The sequence below is a fragment of the Ranitomeya imitator genome, chromosome 4 (genome assembly GCF_032444005.1).
Source record: "Ranitomeya imitator isolate aRanImi1 chromosome 4, aRanImi1.pri, whole genome shotgun sequence".
NCBI lineage: Eukaryota > Metazoa > Chordata > Amphibia > Anura > Dendrobatidae > Ranitomeya > Ranitomeya imitator.
The window spans coordinates 306,519,994-306,535,760 of NC_091285.1; the positions used below are offsets into that span (position 1 = coordinate 306,519,994).

Sequence of the window (15,767 nt, forward strand, 5' to 3'; positions counted from 1 at the left end):
AGTATGCTCTAATGAAGGACATGGTGTAATATGATGCTTACAATAGTAGGACATGACGGGTGATATACTGTTGTACTGTATGCTGTAATCCGGTCATTAAATAACAAGTTGATTTGTGTTGTTTAATTGCATTGTTGAAGATCAGGGAAAATATAGATATGCTACTGACAACATGAATGTAATACTTCGCTAAGAATTTTAAACTTTATTCTGATTCTGCCGCATGATGTCTTATTGAAAGGAAAGTGTCTTTAAAAAGTCCTTGAAGGCATAAAAGTTGCACAAAGAAATAAAACACGGGAGTCCTCAAGGCAAATAACTGTATATTGTTTGGGATACAATATTATTTGTGCTTTTCAAAAGTAGATTCCCATTGTTTCTAACATTTTTATTTTTTTTAAAGACATAAAAAGTTCATTTTTTTTACCTGCAGCTGAGTAGTCATTCCAGTTTACTCAATTGGCTTGTGGCAACATCTTAATTCATAACTTTAGTTTTAAATAATACAGAGAGCAAGTGAGGAACTGTCTCCCGAAGGATACCATGAAAATGCTGTCAGAGAAGTGTACCTGTTTTCCCCCTCTCAGAAGTGGAGAATCCTCATGCTGTAGCACAAATTGAACTTTGAATGTTTAATTTATTATCTCTGGAGGATTTTGTATCAGTAGAAATAATGTGAAATCATCGCAAAAAAAAGTTAACTACATTTGTCATGTATAACAGCAAAATCTTTCCATGAATTTTGTCTTTTAGTTTCTTACATCTGCTAGTTTTCGACATTTTAGCTGATATTTACTAACAGCAAGGGCGAGGTGAATGCCAATGCCAGCTCCATTTTATTATTTTAAGGGGGAAGAATTTTGACAGGTATCTTGCTTCCTCATCTTCTTTCCCCACTTAAGGTACCGTCACACATAGCGACGCTGCAGCGATACCGACAACCGGATCGCTGCAGCGTCGCTGTTTGGTCGCTGGAGAGCTGTCACACAGACAGCTCTCCAGCGACCAACGATCCCGAGGTCCCCGGTAACCAGGGTAAACATCGGGTAACTAAGCGCAGGGCTGCGCTTAGTAACCCGATGTTTACCCTGGTTACCATCCTAAAAAGTAAAAAAACAAACGCTACATACTTACCTTCCGCTGTCTGTCCTCGGCGCTCTGCTTCTCTGGTCTGGCTGTGAGCGCCGGCAGCCAGAAAGCAGAGCGGTGACGTCACCGCTCTGCTTTCCGGCTTACCGACGCTCACAGCCAGAGCAGGAGGAGAGCAGAGCACAGCGCTGGAGGACACACGGCTGTAGGTAAGTATGTAGTGTTTGTTTTTTTACTTTTAGGATGGTAACCAGGGTAAACATTGGGTTACTAAGCGCGGCCCTGCGCTTAGTTACCCGATGTTTACCCTGGTTACCAGCGAAGACATCGCTGAATCGGTGTCACACACGCCGATTCAGCGATGTCTATGGGGAGTCCAGCGACGAAATAAAGTTCTGGACTTTCTTCCCCGACCAGCGATCTCCCAGCAGGGGCCTGATCGCTGCTGCCTGTCACACTGAACGATATCGCTAGCGAGGACGCTGCAACGTCACGGATCGCTAGCGATATCGTCTAGTGTGACAGTACCTTAAGGCTCACTATTTATTTGTAAAGTTGACAGCTATTTCTTCTGATCCCTACATACACTTGCCGCTCAGCTTAGGTTGCAAGTACTCAAAAAAGGGAGATGAGAGTGAACCACTCACTGACTTTTACCATCAGTGAGAGAGGAAGTACGTAATAGATGGTCATCTGGTCCTGCTAAAATTGGCAGATTCATTGAGCATTCATCTAATGTGACATCTCAGAAGCATAACATTTTAAGTTTTCCATCTATGCAGCTGCATGATTCCTGTTTTTTTTTCTTTGTGTGTGGGGCAAATTAGCTGTGTAGGAATTTACTATGACTATTGCCAGTATTGTCTTAAGGGTAATGCCATGAGTGGTTTAGAAAATGCGACTATCGTATTTATAGTGGGTTCTTAGGTTTCCATCTGTTTATCCTAGAACTTTATCTACACCGCAGCTACATAAAAACCTATAAAGGGACTCGGCACTGAATCATTGTTCTATCCAAGTAGAGGCACTCTGTGCTTCATGGTGGGGCCAGACAATTATATACACCTTCCTATCTGTTCCTTTTCAAGCTATCTTCACCCTTCTCTGGCTCTATAAAGCTAGAGCTGTCAATCAGATAAGGGGCGCTAGAGATTGAAACAAAATAAGCAGATGGGAAGGTGTATTTAAATGATTGGCCCTGCCATTGAGCAATGAGGGCCTATACTTGGTTTGAACAGTCATTCTTAGCTGACAGTCCCTTTAAAAAGCACTTTTACATGTACGTTACAGTTGATAAAGATGTATGACTAAAATCACTTTCCATTCAATAATAATTTATTTACCGCTACAGCCATTCAATGGGTACAACTTTTGTTTTCCTTCTGTACTTGCTCATACAATCATATCTGTAATTTCAGTGATAAACTGAAAACTCATTTTCCCATTAAGACCCAATAGCTCTAATTTTATACTAACCCAGTATTCAAAAGCTGCTCAGTTTTCCCTTCTACCTTGATCCCCTACTCTACCCTACATTTAGTGTCACCAATCTAGCTGAAAATCTAGCCCTCCTTCATGTAAAGCACATGCTTAATGATATGCAATATTTTGGTGACATATATTTTGGGGAAGTAAGTTTGTATAGAGAAGACACATCTGTTAGGGCTGGTGAAATGCACCAAATAATATTAAGGAAGATATAGGGTGCGTTCGCAGCCCGGGGTCCACCGTGCAGAGATGACACCTGCTGCTTGGGAATGGCGGACAGTGTATGGCGGTATAATGTGAACACACACGGGTTAGCTTCACCCGGGATGTAAGGAGGCGAACCCTGTTGCATCACAGGACCGCAATACCACAGAGTGAACGCTAGTGTTTGGTCACAGGACTCTGCCCCAAGGACACAGGGTTAGAGTTCCTCTAGACCAGGGGTCCCCAACCTGTAGCTCTGGGGCCACATGTGGCTCGCGGTCCCATGAATTGTGGCTCGTGGCTGTCTGTCAGCTTGGTGTATTAGCTCCAGTTCTAGCAAATAGGTATGAAGAGCACATCTGAAAATGGTGAATTTTGTGAGCAGCCCTGACAGAAGAGCAGATCTGGATGCACATATACTGGTCTTAGGGGCTTTGAGATTATGTAAGTGTGGTACGCTGGAGACGAGATGACACCACCTGTCAGAGGAGGTGTTTGAAGCTGGATGTGACAGTGTCTTGGGAGTGCTTTAAAAGATAATACTAAATGGGGCTATTGTAGGAACCCTTGGATATTTGTATACTGCTTTGGGGCAATTGATTTTTGTGGAAAAGCTTTGGTTCCCATTATGCCTATAATGGGGCTTTGATTGCCACTATTGTGAGGGGGGCGGGAGCTGAATGTGGCTCGTGACCCTCTCTCAAGCCTGGATGTGGCTCTCAAGGTCAGAAACTTTGGGGACCTCTGCTCTAGACCGACTGTGGTGCCAAGGGAAAACTTAATGCTAATAAATTTAGTTCACTAGGTGCGCGCAGCGCCGCTCTGGCAGATGCAGTAACCACCCTAACTAGGGCTTGGAAAGCGCACTAGTTGCGCACTCTGCCACACTGCCGAATGCTGCTGAAAAGACGCAGCATTTCATGCTCTTGTGCTGGATTGCTCTATCTGGCACTAGTCAGCCCCAAACACCCAACCATATACAGCAACACTAGTGAATGGGATGATTAGGAGCTTTCACCAGATAACATACACACATCCACACACACACGATATTAGTAGTGATGAGCGAATATATTGTTACTCGAGATTTCCCGAGCTCGGGTGTCCTCCGAGTATTTTATAGTGCTCGGAGTTTTAGTTTTTAGCACCACAGCTGAATGATTTACATCTGTTAGCCAGCATAAGTACATGTGGGAATTCCCTAACAACCAGGCAACCCCCACATGTACTTATGCTGGCTAACAGATGTAAATCATTCAGCTACGGCAATAAAAACTAAAACTCTGAGCACTAAAAAATACTCCGAGGACACCCGAGCATGCTCGTGAAATCTCGAGTAATGAGTATATTTGCTCATCACTAGATATTAGGCTTATACTAGCGCATGGCCAAGCGGCCATGCGAACCTTTTATAGATGCAGCCTTCCGGGACCATCCCAGTGGTTCAATCAGAGCCACTACAGGGCCTGAGCATGTGATCTCCGGCCTCCAATGAGAGGTCGTCCCACGGGCATGCTCAGTAGACAAAAAGCAGGACTTAGTCCCTGGAGTGTCTGCTCGCTGTTGATCAATGCCGGTTACAATGGCTGAACCTGGGATGGCAGCAGTACCCAGATGCACAGTATCAGCTTGAGCCAGATGCTGGGACCGATGTCTCTGCTGAGCAGGCTCCTCTGCAGCTGAGGAAGAATGGGAGACCGCAGAGTACATGGTTCGAGATTCCCCCTTTTCAGCAGCGGGAACTAAACACCTAACATAAAACAAAGAATCCAGAAAAGAGATTACCCAAATAGTGTGCAAAAAAGGAATCTAGACTACTAATTAACCCCTTCCCTCTTTATGATGTACTAATACATCATGTAATGAGTGTAGAACTGCTGCACACATAGCAGGTGTCGCCTGTGTTAGCCAGCTTTTACTTCTAATAGCAGCCATTTGTGCTAGCTCCCATGGCTGCTGTTTCACCCCTTAACCACTAGAACTTTTTTCGGTTTTGTGTTTTTGTTTTTTGCTCCCCTTCATCTCAGAGCCATACCTTTTTTATTTTTCCATCAATGTAGCTGTGTTAGGGCTTGTTTTTGTGGAATGAGTTGTACTTTTGAACGACACAATTGGTTTTATCATGTTGTGTACTAGAAACCGGGTAAAAAATCGCAAGTGCGGTGAAATTTCAAAAAAAAGTGCAAGATTTGTTCAATATGACTTGCATTTATTTAAGAAAATATCTCAATTTTGGCTTACATTTTGAAAAAAAAAATCACAATTTTCAAACTTTCAATCTTTACATTCTTAAACCAGTTAGTCATGCTCTACAAAATAATAAATAACATTTCATTTTTATTTTGTTAGGATATTAGAGGGGTTAAAAGTATAACAGCAATTTCTCCTTTCAACAAATTTACATAACCTGTTTCTTTAGAGACCTAAATGGACTTAATCCAAGATTTCAATGGAATTTGAGAGGCTTATATATTGGAAACTCCCCAAAAGTGATGCCATATTAAAAACTGCACCGCTCAACTACTTCAAAACTACTGTTAAAAGTTTTTTAATCCTTCAGGCACTACACAGGAATTAATGCAAAGTGGAATGAAAAAAATGCATTTAATTTTACCTCTAAAAAGTTGCTTTAGTCCCAATTTTTTAACTTTTGCAAGAGGTAACACCAAAAAGTGGACCCATAGTTTGTATCAAAATTTTCTGTTTGGATAAATGGCAGGGCTCGTAATGAAAAGAGCAATATTTATTATAGAATGCGGGTGCCATGATGTATTTGCAGGGTCCCTACGGTGCCTAAACAGCACAAACCACGACAAATGACCCCATTTTGAAAACTCCAGAGTGGAGCGTGCGGCCGCATAGCAACACATGGAGCCGCACGTTCTGCTCTGGAGTGCCAGCGCCAGAGCTTGGATTTCACATGCGAGACACGGATGTGTTTCTCGCATGTGTGATCCCGGCCTTATAGTGAGCATTTTGAACCCACAGGTGCCACACAGACTTTGATAACATTAGGTTGTCATATTGAATATGTCATCATAGTGTCTTCATTTTGTTTTGTATCTTTTGAAAAAACCCTAAACCTAACTATAACCCTAAACCTAACCTTAAGACTGACCTTAACCCTAAGCCTAACTCTAACCTAAATGGCAAAGAATGAAAGAACTACAAATTATAAAATAAAAAGTTTTGATCCGACTAAGGGGATGACATGGAGGGGATGATCAAGTGGGTGCACAGTGAGGCATAGTCCAAGTCCTGTCCTGTTAACTAATTGTTGGGCTTTTGTTCACTGTGATAGGGTCTATTACAGTGGTGAATAGTCAGGAAGCAATAGGAAAATCTAATGCGGTTTCTGGTGATGGCCAGCAGATCTAAACACGTGCCCTGCGCTTGCGTCCACCATTTTTTTTCATGAATAGGTGGAGGAGTTCTGGTGGATGGTGGATCCAGTACTAAAGTACCATAGGGAGCTTGTGGACACCAATTCTCTCTCCTCTGACATGGAGACCCTGATTGTGTTCTCCAGGGTCTCAGTTACCCCGGTAGCTGAAATTGCAGAGATTTTATGACTCTGGGGGGTGCTGTTACCTTATTTACGCCGGGATCACACATATGCGAGATACGGCCGAGTCTCGCAGGTGAAACCCAGTTCTGGCACCGACACTCTGGAGCAGAGCGTGCAGCCGCACAGCAATACATGGAGCTGCATGCTCCACTCTGGAGTGATGACGCCAGAGCTGGGTTTTCACCTGCGAGACTCGGCTGTATCTCGCATATGTGTGATCCCGGCCTTAGAATAAGGCCCTTTAGCGGCTGCCATTTCTGTGCATATTTTAGAGTTCTTCACGGGTTTGTGGTAAAGTTTTCACTGAAGACCAGTGATATATGATGCTCGTAGTGAGCTAAGTAGGGGACACCTTTAGCTCACATCTCTAATTAGCAAATCCTCAGATGTGGATACTATAGACGGGCGAATTCTACTTAGTTCTTGAGAGTACAGATTTTCTTTCAATGTGCTTGACATGAAATTCAGCAAAATGGCAGCTAACTGGTTGAAAAGCAGACAAAAAAATTCTCATTGCTTATCTCTACAGCTCACATTTCCCTGTTTAGTCTTTGGCATCTCTTCTTACTGCTGCAGTACTGTGCCTAAATAAGGGATATTTTCACTCAACTTGTTGGTGTGCTGGAGAGATCCCATTTTTTCTTCTACTGTTCATGGCTGTGTTCACCAGCAGAATCGGCACCCACCTGGTCTCATTACTTTCAGCCTCAGTCTATAGCATTCAACACCATGGTCAAGCTCCCTGACCCCCTCCTCTGCAGAAATGTGTACTGTATGGGAGACAGTGAGTAGCAGATGTGGCCAGAGAAGTGAGCAATGAGATGAATGTTAGTTGTTTTCTTTTTTTTACATCTTATGTATGTATTATGCTCTAAGGTTTCTCTATATCATATAAGTAGATGTTACCAGGCTGAATGTCTTTGATCATCTAAAAAAAAAAAGCCCTGGTGTGCTGGCTCCAGCTGCCAAATTATTTTCAACCAGTTCCCACAATCCATCTCTTCTGACCCAGCAGTCTGGACTATAAATTTAGAACCATCCTTAGGGGTGCACGCATGTGGGGGTACACGCGTCCAAGAAGCAAAGCGTCACGGAGCTAAGCTTCGTGATACAGCAGTTATTCCATGGCAGTTAGTCAGGGCAGGAGTCAGGTAACCCACACTCTGCACTCCCATCTATCCATGTGCTTTATTCCTATCCTCCTGTGTTCCCTTGCAATCCACTTACACCGACCAATCCCTCTCCATCACGACTAATATACATCAGCTCCTCACTCCTTCCTTCTCCCATGTACAGCTCCCATGCACTTCTCACCTTCTTGAAACACCTCAGTCCATCTTACCCAAAAACACTGCACAAAAAGCTTGATACAATTCCAAAAACTACTTGCTCTTTATCTTCCTGCTCCTATTGATTTCAGGGGACTTCTCCCCCAACCCCGGTCCACCATCCACCAACCTCAACCCCTACCCTACATCACATCGAAACCTTAATAATCTTACTAATATTATTTCCACTCCTTCATCTCTTTCTTTTAATTGTGCCCTTTGGAATCCATGGTCTGTTTGCAACAAGCTTCCTTTCCTTCACAATTACTTTCTGAAAAACTCTTTGAATCTGTTGGCCCTCACGGAAACCTGGATTCAGGATTCTGACACTGTCTCTCCTGCTGCCATTTCCCATGGTGGCTTACAATTCTCCCATTCCCAGAGACCCACAAAACAGACCTGGTGGTGGAGTCGGCATACTCCTGTCCCCACAATGCACTTTCCAGGTCATCCCCCCAGTTCAATCACTCTCATTCCCTTCTTTTGAAGTCCACACCATCAGGCTCTTCCAGCCCCTCTCCCTCAGAGTAGCGGTCATATACCGGCCCCCAGGCTCACCCACCCACTTCCTGCACCATTTCTCTGCCTGGCTGCCGCACTTCATATCCTCAGAACTACCAACCCTTATCCTGGGAGACTTCAACATCCCCATTAACAGCCCCGCTTCCACATCTGCATCCCAGCTTCTATCACTAACCACTTCTCTAGGCCTCTCACAGCTCTCAACCTCTGAAACATACAACTCTGCTCAATCTCCTACCTAGATAACTCATCGCTTCCCCTCTCTGACCACAACATTCTCTCCTTCACACTCACAAATCCTCGCTCACCCCAGCACCCTCCTACCTACCATTCAGTCAGAAATCTACATACCATTAACCCTCATACACTTTCAGACTCCCTACACTCATCATTGTCCCCAATCTCTTATTTTTCCTGTCCTGATCTGGCTGTACATCACTTCAATGACACTCTTAGAAGCACCCTTGACCAAGTAGCTCCCCTCACCCTCAGAACCTCCAAACACAGAGTGAAACAGCCCCGACTCACATCGCAAACTCGATTTCTCCAGCGATGCTTTAGGTATGCTGAACGCTTATAGAGGAAAACACGCACACCAGAAGACTTCATACACTTCAAATTTATGTTAAGGACCTATAATTCTGCCCTTCACCTCGCCAAACATACCTACTTCACCACCCTGATTTTCTCACTATCCACCAACCCCAAGAAACTTTTTGACACGTTTCACTCATGATGAGAGCATTATACTGCCTCTGTACAAATCCCTAGTTAGACCGCACATGGAGTACTGTGTCCAGTTTTGGGCACCGGTGCTCAGGAAGGATATAATGGAACTAGAGAGAGTACAAAGGAGGGCAACAAAATTAATAAAGGGGATGGGAGAACTACAATACCCAGATAGATTAGCGAAATTAGGATTATTTAGTCTAGAAAAAAGACGACTGAGGGGCGATCTAATAACCATGTATAAGTATATAAGGGGACAATACAAATATCTCGCTGAGGATCTGTTTATACCAAGGAAGGTGACGGGCACAAGGGGGCATTCTTTGCGTCTGGAGGAGAGAAGGTTTTTCCACCAACATAGAAGAGGATTCTTTACTGTTAGGGCAGTGAGAATCTGGAATTGCTTGCCTGAGGAGGTGGTGATGGCGAACTCAGTCGAGGGGTTCAAGAGAGGCCTGGATGTCTTCCTGGAGCAGAACAATATTGTATCATACAATTATTAGGTTCTGTAGAAGGACGTAGATCTGGGGATTTATTATGATGGAATATAGGCTGAACTGGATGGACAAATGTCTTTTTTCGGCCTTACTAACTATGTTACTATGTTACTCCCTCCTCAGGCCAAAAGCACAAGCACCTATCACAGACATTTGTGCTGATGACCTGGCCTCGCACTTTATAGAGAAAAAAGACAATATCCGTCAGGAAAGCCGCTCCCAATCACCAAGTTCAGTGATTCCCATCCCTCCCTGCATTTCCCCTGGCTTACTCTCCACATTCGATCCCATCACAGAAGAAGAAGTCGCCAGACTCCTCTCCTCTTCTCATCCGACTACATGCACCACCGACCCCATTCCCTCACATCTCCTCCAGTCTCTCTCTCCAGTCATCACAACTTACCTAACTACAATCTTTAATCTCTCCCTCTCCTCTGGCATTTTCCCCTCCTCCTTCAAACACTCTATCATTGTTACATTACTAAAGGAACCCACCCTCGACCCATCTTGCACAAACAACTGCAGACCAGTCTCCAATCTCCCTTTCATCTCTAACCTGATATACTCCCGCCTTACCTGTTACCTCTCCACTCACTCCCTCCTAGACCCTTCACAGTCCGGTTTCCGCCCCTATATTCGACAGAAACTGCACTCATCACAGTGACCAATGACCTTCTGACAGCAAAACGTAACGGTGACCACTCTCTGCTCATTCTTCTCGACCTTTCTGCAGCTTTCGACACTGTTGACCACCCTCTCCTACTCTCTTGGCTCCAGTCACTAGGCATTAAGGACACTGCTCTCTCCTGGTTCTCCTCCTATCTTTCTGACTGCTCCTTCAGTGTTCTGATCTCTTGCTCCACTTAATCTCCTCTTCCTCTCACCGTTGGGGTACCTCAGGGCTCCGTCCTTGGCCCCCTTCTCTTCTCTCTCTACACGGCCCAATTAGACAGACCATCAGCAGATTTGGCTTTCAGTACCATCTTTATGCTGATAACACACAACTATACACATCCTCCCCTGACCTTACCCCCGCTGTACTACAGAACGCCACTGACTGTCTGCAGTCTCCAACATCATGTCTGCTCTCTATCTGAAACTCAACCTCTCCAAAACTGAACTTCTTCTGCTCCTGCCATCTACTTAACTCCCTAAATCTGACATTTCCCTCTCCGTGTGTGGCACCATAATAACACCCCGGCAGCAGGCACGCTGTCTGGGTGTTATGTTTGACTCCGATCTCTCCTTCGCCTCCCATATACAATCTCTTGCCCGCTCATGCCGCTTACACCTAAAGAACATCTCTAGAATCCGCCCTTTTCTCACCATGGAAACAACAAAAACCCTCACTGTTGCCCTGATCCACTCCCGCCTGGACTACTGTAATGCTCTACTAATTGACCTCCCCCTTACTCGACTTTCCCCTCTGCAGTCTATCCTTAATGCAGCAGCCAGAGTCGTCCATCTGTCTAGTCATTACTCAGATGCATCCGCTCTTCGCCAGTTGTTACACTGGCTGCCCATTCATTACAGGATACAATTCAAAGTACTTGTTCTCACCCACAAAGCTCTCCACAGTGCGGCACCCCATACATCTCCTCCCTCATTTCAGTCTATTGGCCTAGCCGACCGCTGCGCTCTGCAAAAGACTTTTGACTAACCTCTGCAGTAATCCGTGCCTCCCACACCCAACTCCAAGACTTCTGCGCTGCGCCAATCCTCTGGAATGCTCTACCCCAAGATATTAGGACCATCCACAATTTGCATAGTTTTAGGCGCTTGATCAAAACACATTTGTTCAGAGCGGCCTATCACATTCAGTAATCAAAGTCATTTTATGCTTGTGTGTGTGTAACCCATTCACTATCTCCATCTATCCCTCACCCCCTGAAGATGGCTGGACCATCATTGTAAATACATCATTGTAAATACACACCTGTACTTTGTATCTCCCCCACCTCATTGTAGATTGTAAGCTCTCACGAGCAGGGTCGTCTTATTTCGCTTTAATTATTGTATTGTTAACGTTGTTACTTATGACTGTTGTGTTTGAAACTGTTAAACTTCAAAGCGCTGCGGAATATGTTGGCGCTATATAAATAAAGATGATTATTATTATTATTATATCCCATAGCATAATAAGGGATATTCAATTTGGAGAGAAAAAAATGTGCTGCAAATGGAATTCCTCTGCAAAATCCTAGTGATTTTATGAATTTGAATCTCATGTGATCTGCTCATCTCTAGTGGATACCTAATATGTGTAGTTTTTTGTTATGTAGTGTATTTAAAAGAAAACATATATACTACAATTTTAACCCCTTCCCGACCCATGACGCCACGTAGGCGTCATGAAAGTCGGTGCCATTCCGACCCATGACGCCTATGCGGCGTCATGGAAAGATCGCGTCCCTGCAGATCCGGTGAAAGGGTTAACTCCCATTTCACCCGATCTGCAGGGACAGGGGGAGTGGTAGTTTAGCCCAGGGGGGGTGGCTTCACCCCCTCGTGGCTACGATCGCTCTGATTGGCTGTTGAAAGTGAAACTGCCAATCAGAGCGATTTGTAATATTTCACCTATTATAACGGGTGAAATATTACAATCCAGCCATGGCCGATGCTGCAATATCATCGGCCATGGCTGGAAATACTAGTGTGCCCCCACCCCACCCCTCCGATCGCCCCCCCAGCCCTCCGATCTGGCCGGTACACTGCTCCGGCTCCCCTCCGTCCAGTGCTCTGCTCCCCCCCGTGCTCTTGTCCGCTCCCCCCGTGCTCCAATCACCCCCCCGTGCTCCAATCACCCCCCCTGCACTCCGATCCACCCCCCCGGTGCTCCGTTCCACCCCCCGTGCTCCATTCCAGCCCCCCGTGCTCCGTTCCACGCCCCCCGTGCTCCGTTCCACCCCTCCCGCACTCCGATTCCCCCCCCCGTGCTCCGATCCCCCCCCGTGGTCCCCCCCACCCCATCATACTTACCGATCCAGCCGGGGTCCCGTCCGTCTTCTCCCTGGGCGCCGCCATCTTCCAAAATGGCGGGCGCATTCGCAGTGCGCCCGCCGAATCTGCCGGCCGGCAGATTCGTTCCAAAGTGCATTTTGATCACTGAGATATAATCTATCTCAGTGATCAAAATAAAAAAAATAATAAATGACCCCCCCCTTTGTCACCCCCATAGGTAGGGACAATAAAAAAATAAAGACATTTTTTTTTTTCCACTAATGTTAGAATAGGGTTAGGGTTAGGGTTAGGGTTAGGGGTAGGGTTAGGGTTAGGGTTAGGGCTAGGGGTAGGGGTAGGGGTAGGGTTAGGGGTAGGGTTAGGGTTAGGGTTAGGGCTAGGGGTAGGGTTAGGGTTAGGGCTAGGGTTAGGGTTTCGGTATGTGCACACGTATTCTGGTCCTCTGCGGATTTTTCCGCTGCGGATTTGATAAATCCGCAGTGCTAAACCGCTGCGGATTTATGGCGGATTTACCGTGGTTTTTCTGCGCATTTCACTGCGGTTTTACAACTGCGATTTTCTATTTGAGCAGTTGTAAAACCGCTGCGGAATCCGCACAAAGAAGTGACATGCTGCGGAATGTAAACCGCTGCGTTTCCGTGCAGTTTTTCCGCAGCATGGGCACAGCGATTTTTGTTTCCCGTAGGTTTACATTGAACTGTAAACTCATGGGAAACTGCTGCGGATCCGCAGCGTGTGCACATACCTTTAGAATTAGGCTATGTGCACACGGTGCGGATTTGGCTGCGGATCCGCAGCAGAGTTCCATCAGGTTTACAGTACCATGTAAACATATGAAAAACCAAATCCGCTGTGCCCATGGTGCGGAAAATACCGCGCGGAAACGCTGCGTTGTATTTTCCGCAGCATGTCAATTCTTTGTGCGGATTCCGCAGCGTTTTACACCTGTTCCTCAATAGGAATCCGCAGGTGAAATCCGCACAAAAAACACTGGAAATCCGCGGAAAATCCGCAGGTAAAACGCAGTGCCTTTTACCCGCGGATTTTTCAAAAATGGTGCGAAAATATCTCACACGAATCCGCAACGTGGGCACATAGCCTTAGGGTTAGGGTTGGAATTAGGGTTGTGGTTATGGTTAGGGGTGTGTTGGGGTTAGGGTTGTGGTTAGGGGTGTGTTGCGGTTAGGGTTGTGTTTAGGGTTATGGCTACAGTTGGGATTAGGGTTAGGGGTGTGTGGGGGTTAGTGTTGGAGTTAGAATTGAGGGGTTACCACTGTTTAGGCACATCAGGGGTCTCCAAACGCAACATGGCGCCACCATTGATTCCAGCCAATCTCGTATTCAAAAAGTCAAATGGTGCTCCCTCACTTCCGAGCCCTGACGTGTGCCCAAACAGTGGTTTACCCCCACATATGGGGTACCAGCATACTCAGGACAAACTGCGCAACAATTACTGGGGTCCAATTTCTCCTGTTACCCTTGTGAATCAAAAAAAATGCTTGCTAAAACATAATTTTTGAGGAAAGAAAAATGATTTTTTATTTTCACGGCTCTGCGTTGTAAACGTCTGTGAAGCACTTGGGGGTTCAAAGTGCTCACCACATATCTAGATAAGTTCCTTGGGGGGTCTAATTTCTAAAATGGGGTCACTTGTGGGGGTTTCCACTGTTTAGGCACACCAGGGGCTCTGCAAACGCAACGTGACACCCGCAGACCATTCCATCAAAGTCTGCATTTCAAAAGTCACTACTTCCCTTCTGAGCCCCGACGTGTGCCCAAACAGTGGTTTACCTCCACACATGGGGTATCAGCGTACTCAGGAGAAACTGGACAACAACTTTTGGGGTCCAATTTCTCCTGTAACCCTTGGGAAAATAAAAAATTCTGGGCTAAATTATTATTTTTGAGGAAAGAAAACGTATTTATTATTTTCACGGCTCTGCATTATAAACTTCTATGAAGCACTTGGGGGTTCAAAGTGCTCACCACACATCTAGATAAGTTCCTTTCGGGGTCTAGTTTCCAAAATGCGGTCACTTGTGGGGGGTTTCTACTGTTAAGCCACATCAGGGGCTCTGCAAACGCAACGTGACGCCCACAGAGCATTCCATCAAAGTCTGCATTTCAAAACGTCACTACTTCACTTCCGAGCCTCGGCATGTGCCCAAACAGTGGTTTACCCCCACATATGGGGTATCAGCGTACTCAGGAGAAACTGGACAACAACTTTTGGGGTCCAGTTTCTTCTGTAACCCTTGGGAAAATAAAAAATTCTGGGCTAAATAATTATTTTTGAGGAAAGAAAACGTATTTATTATTTTCACGGCTCTGCATTATAAACTTCTATGAAGCACTTGGGGGTTCAAAGTGCTCACCACACATCTAGATAAGTTCCTTTGGGGGTCTAGTTTCCAAAATGGGGTCACTTGTGGGGGGTTTCTACTGTTAAGCCACATCAGGGGCTCTGCAAACGCAACGTGACGCCCACAGAGCATTCCATCAAAGTCTGCATTTCAAAACGTCACTACTTCACTTCCGAGCCCCGGCATGTGCCCAAACAGTGATTTACCCCCACATATGGGGTATCATCGTACTCAGGAGAAACTGGACAACAACTTTTGGGGTCAAATTTCTCCTGTTACCCTTGGGAAAATAAAAAATTGCAGGCTAAAAGATCATTTTTGAGAAAATAATTTTTTTTTTCATGGCTCTGCGTTATAAACTTCTGTGAAGCACTTGGGGGTTCAAAGTCCTCACCACACATCTAGATTAGTTCCTTTGGGGGTCTAGTTTCCAAAATGGTGTCATTTCTGGGGGATCTCCAATGTTTAGGCACACAGGGGCTCTCCAAACGTGACATGGTGTCCGCTAATGATTGGAGCTAATTTTCCATTTAAAAAGCCAAATGGCGTGCCATCCCTTCAGAGCCCTGCCGTGCGCCCAAACAGTGGTTTACCCCCACATATTGGGTATCTGCGTACTCAGGACAAACAGGACAACAATATTTGGGGTCCAATTTCTCCTATTATCCTTGGCAAAATAGGAAATTCCAGGCTAAAAAATCATTTTTGAGGAAAGAAAAATTATTTTTTATTTTCATGGCTCTGCGTTATAAACTTCTGTGAAGCACCTGGGGGTTTAAAGTGCTCAATATGCATCTAGATAAGTTTCTTGGGGGGTCTAGTTTCCAAAATGGGGTCACTTGTGGGGGAGCTCCAATGTTTAGGCACACATGGGCTCTCCAAACGCGACATGGTGTCCGCTAACAATTGGAGCTAATTTTCCATTCAAAAAGTCAAATGGCGCGCCTTCCCTTCCGAGCCCTGCCGAGTGCCCAAACAGTGGTTTACCCCCACATATGAGGTATCGACGTACTCGGGA

General features: G+C 45.4%; 1 protein-coding gene across 12 annotated transcripts in view; it reads left to right on the plus strand.

The window, feature by feature from the left end:
• FOXP2 (forkhead box P2) overlaps positions 1–15,767 on the plus strand; it is a 476,937-nt gene that overhangs the window by 167,269 nt on the left and 293,901 nt on the right. The gene's annotated exons all lie outside the window — the stretch shown is intronic.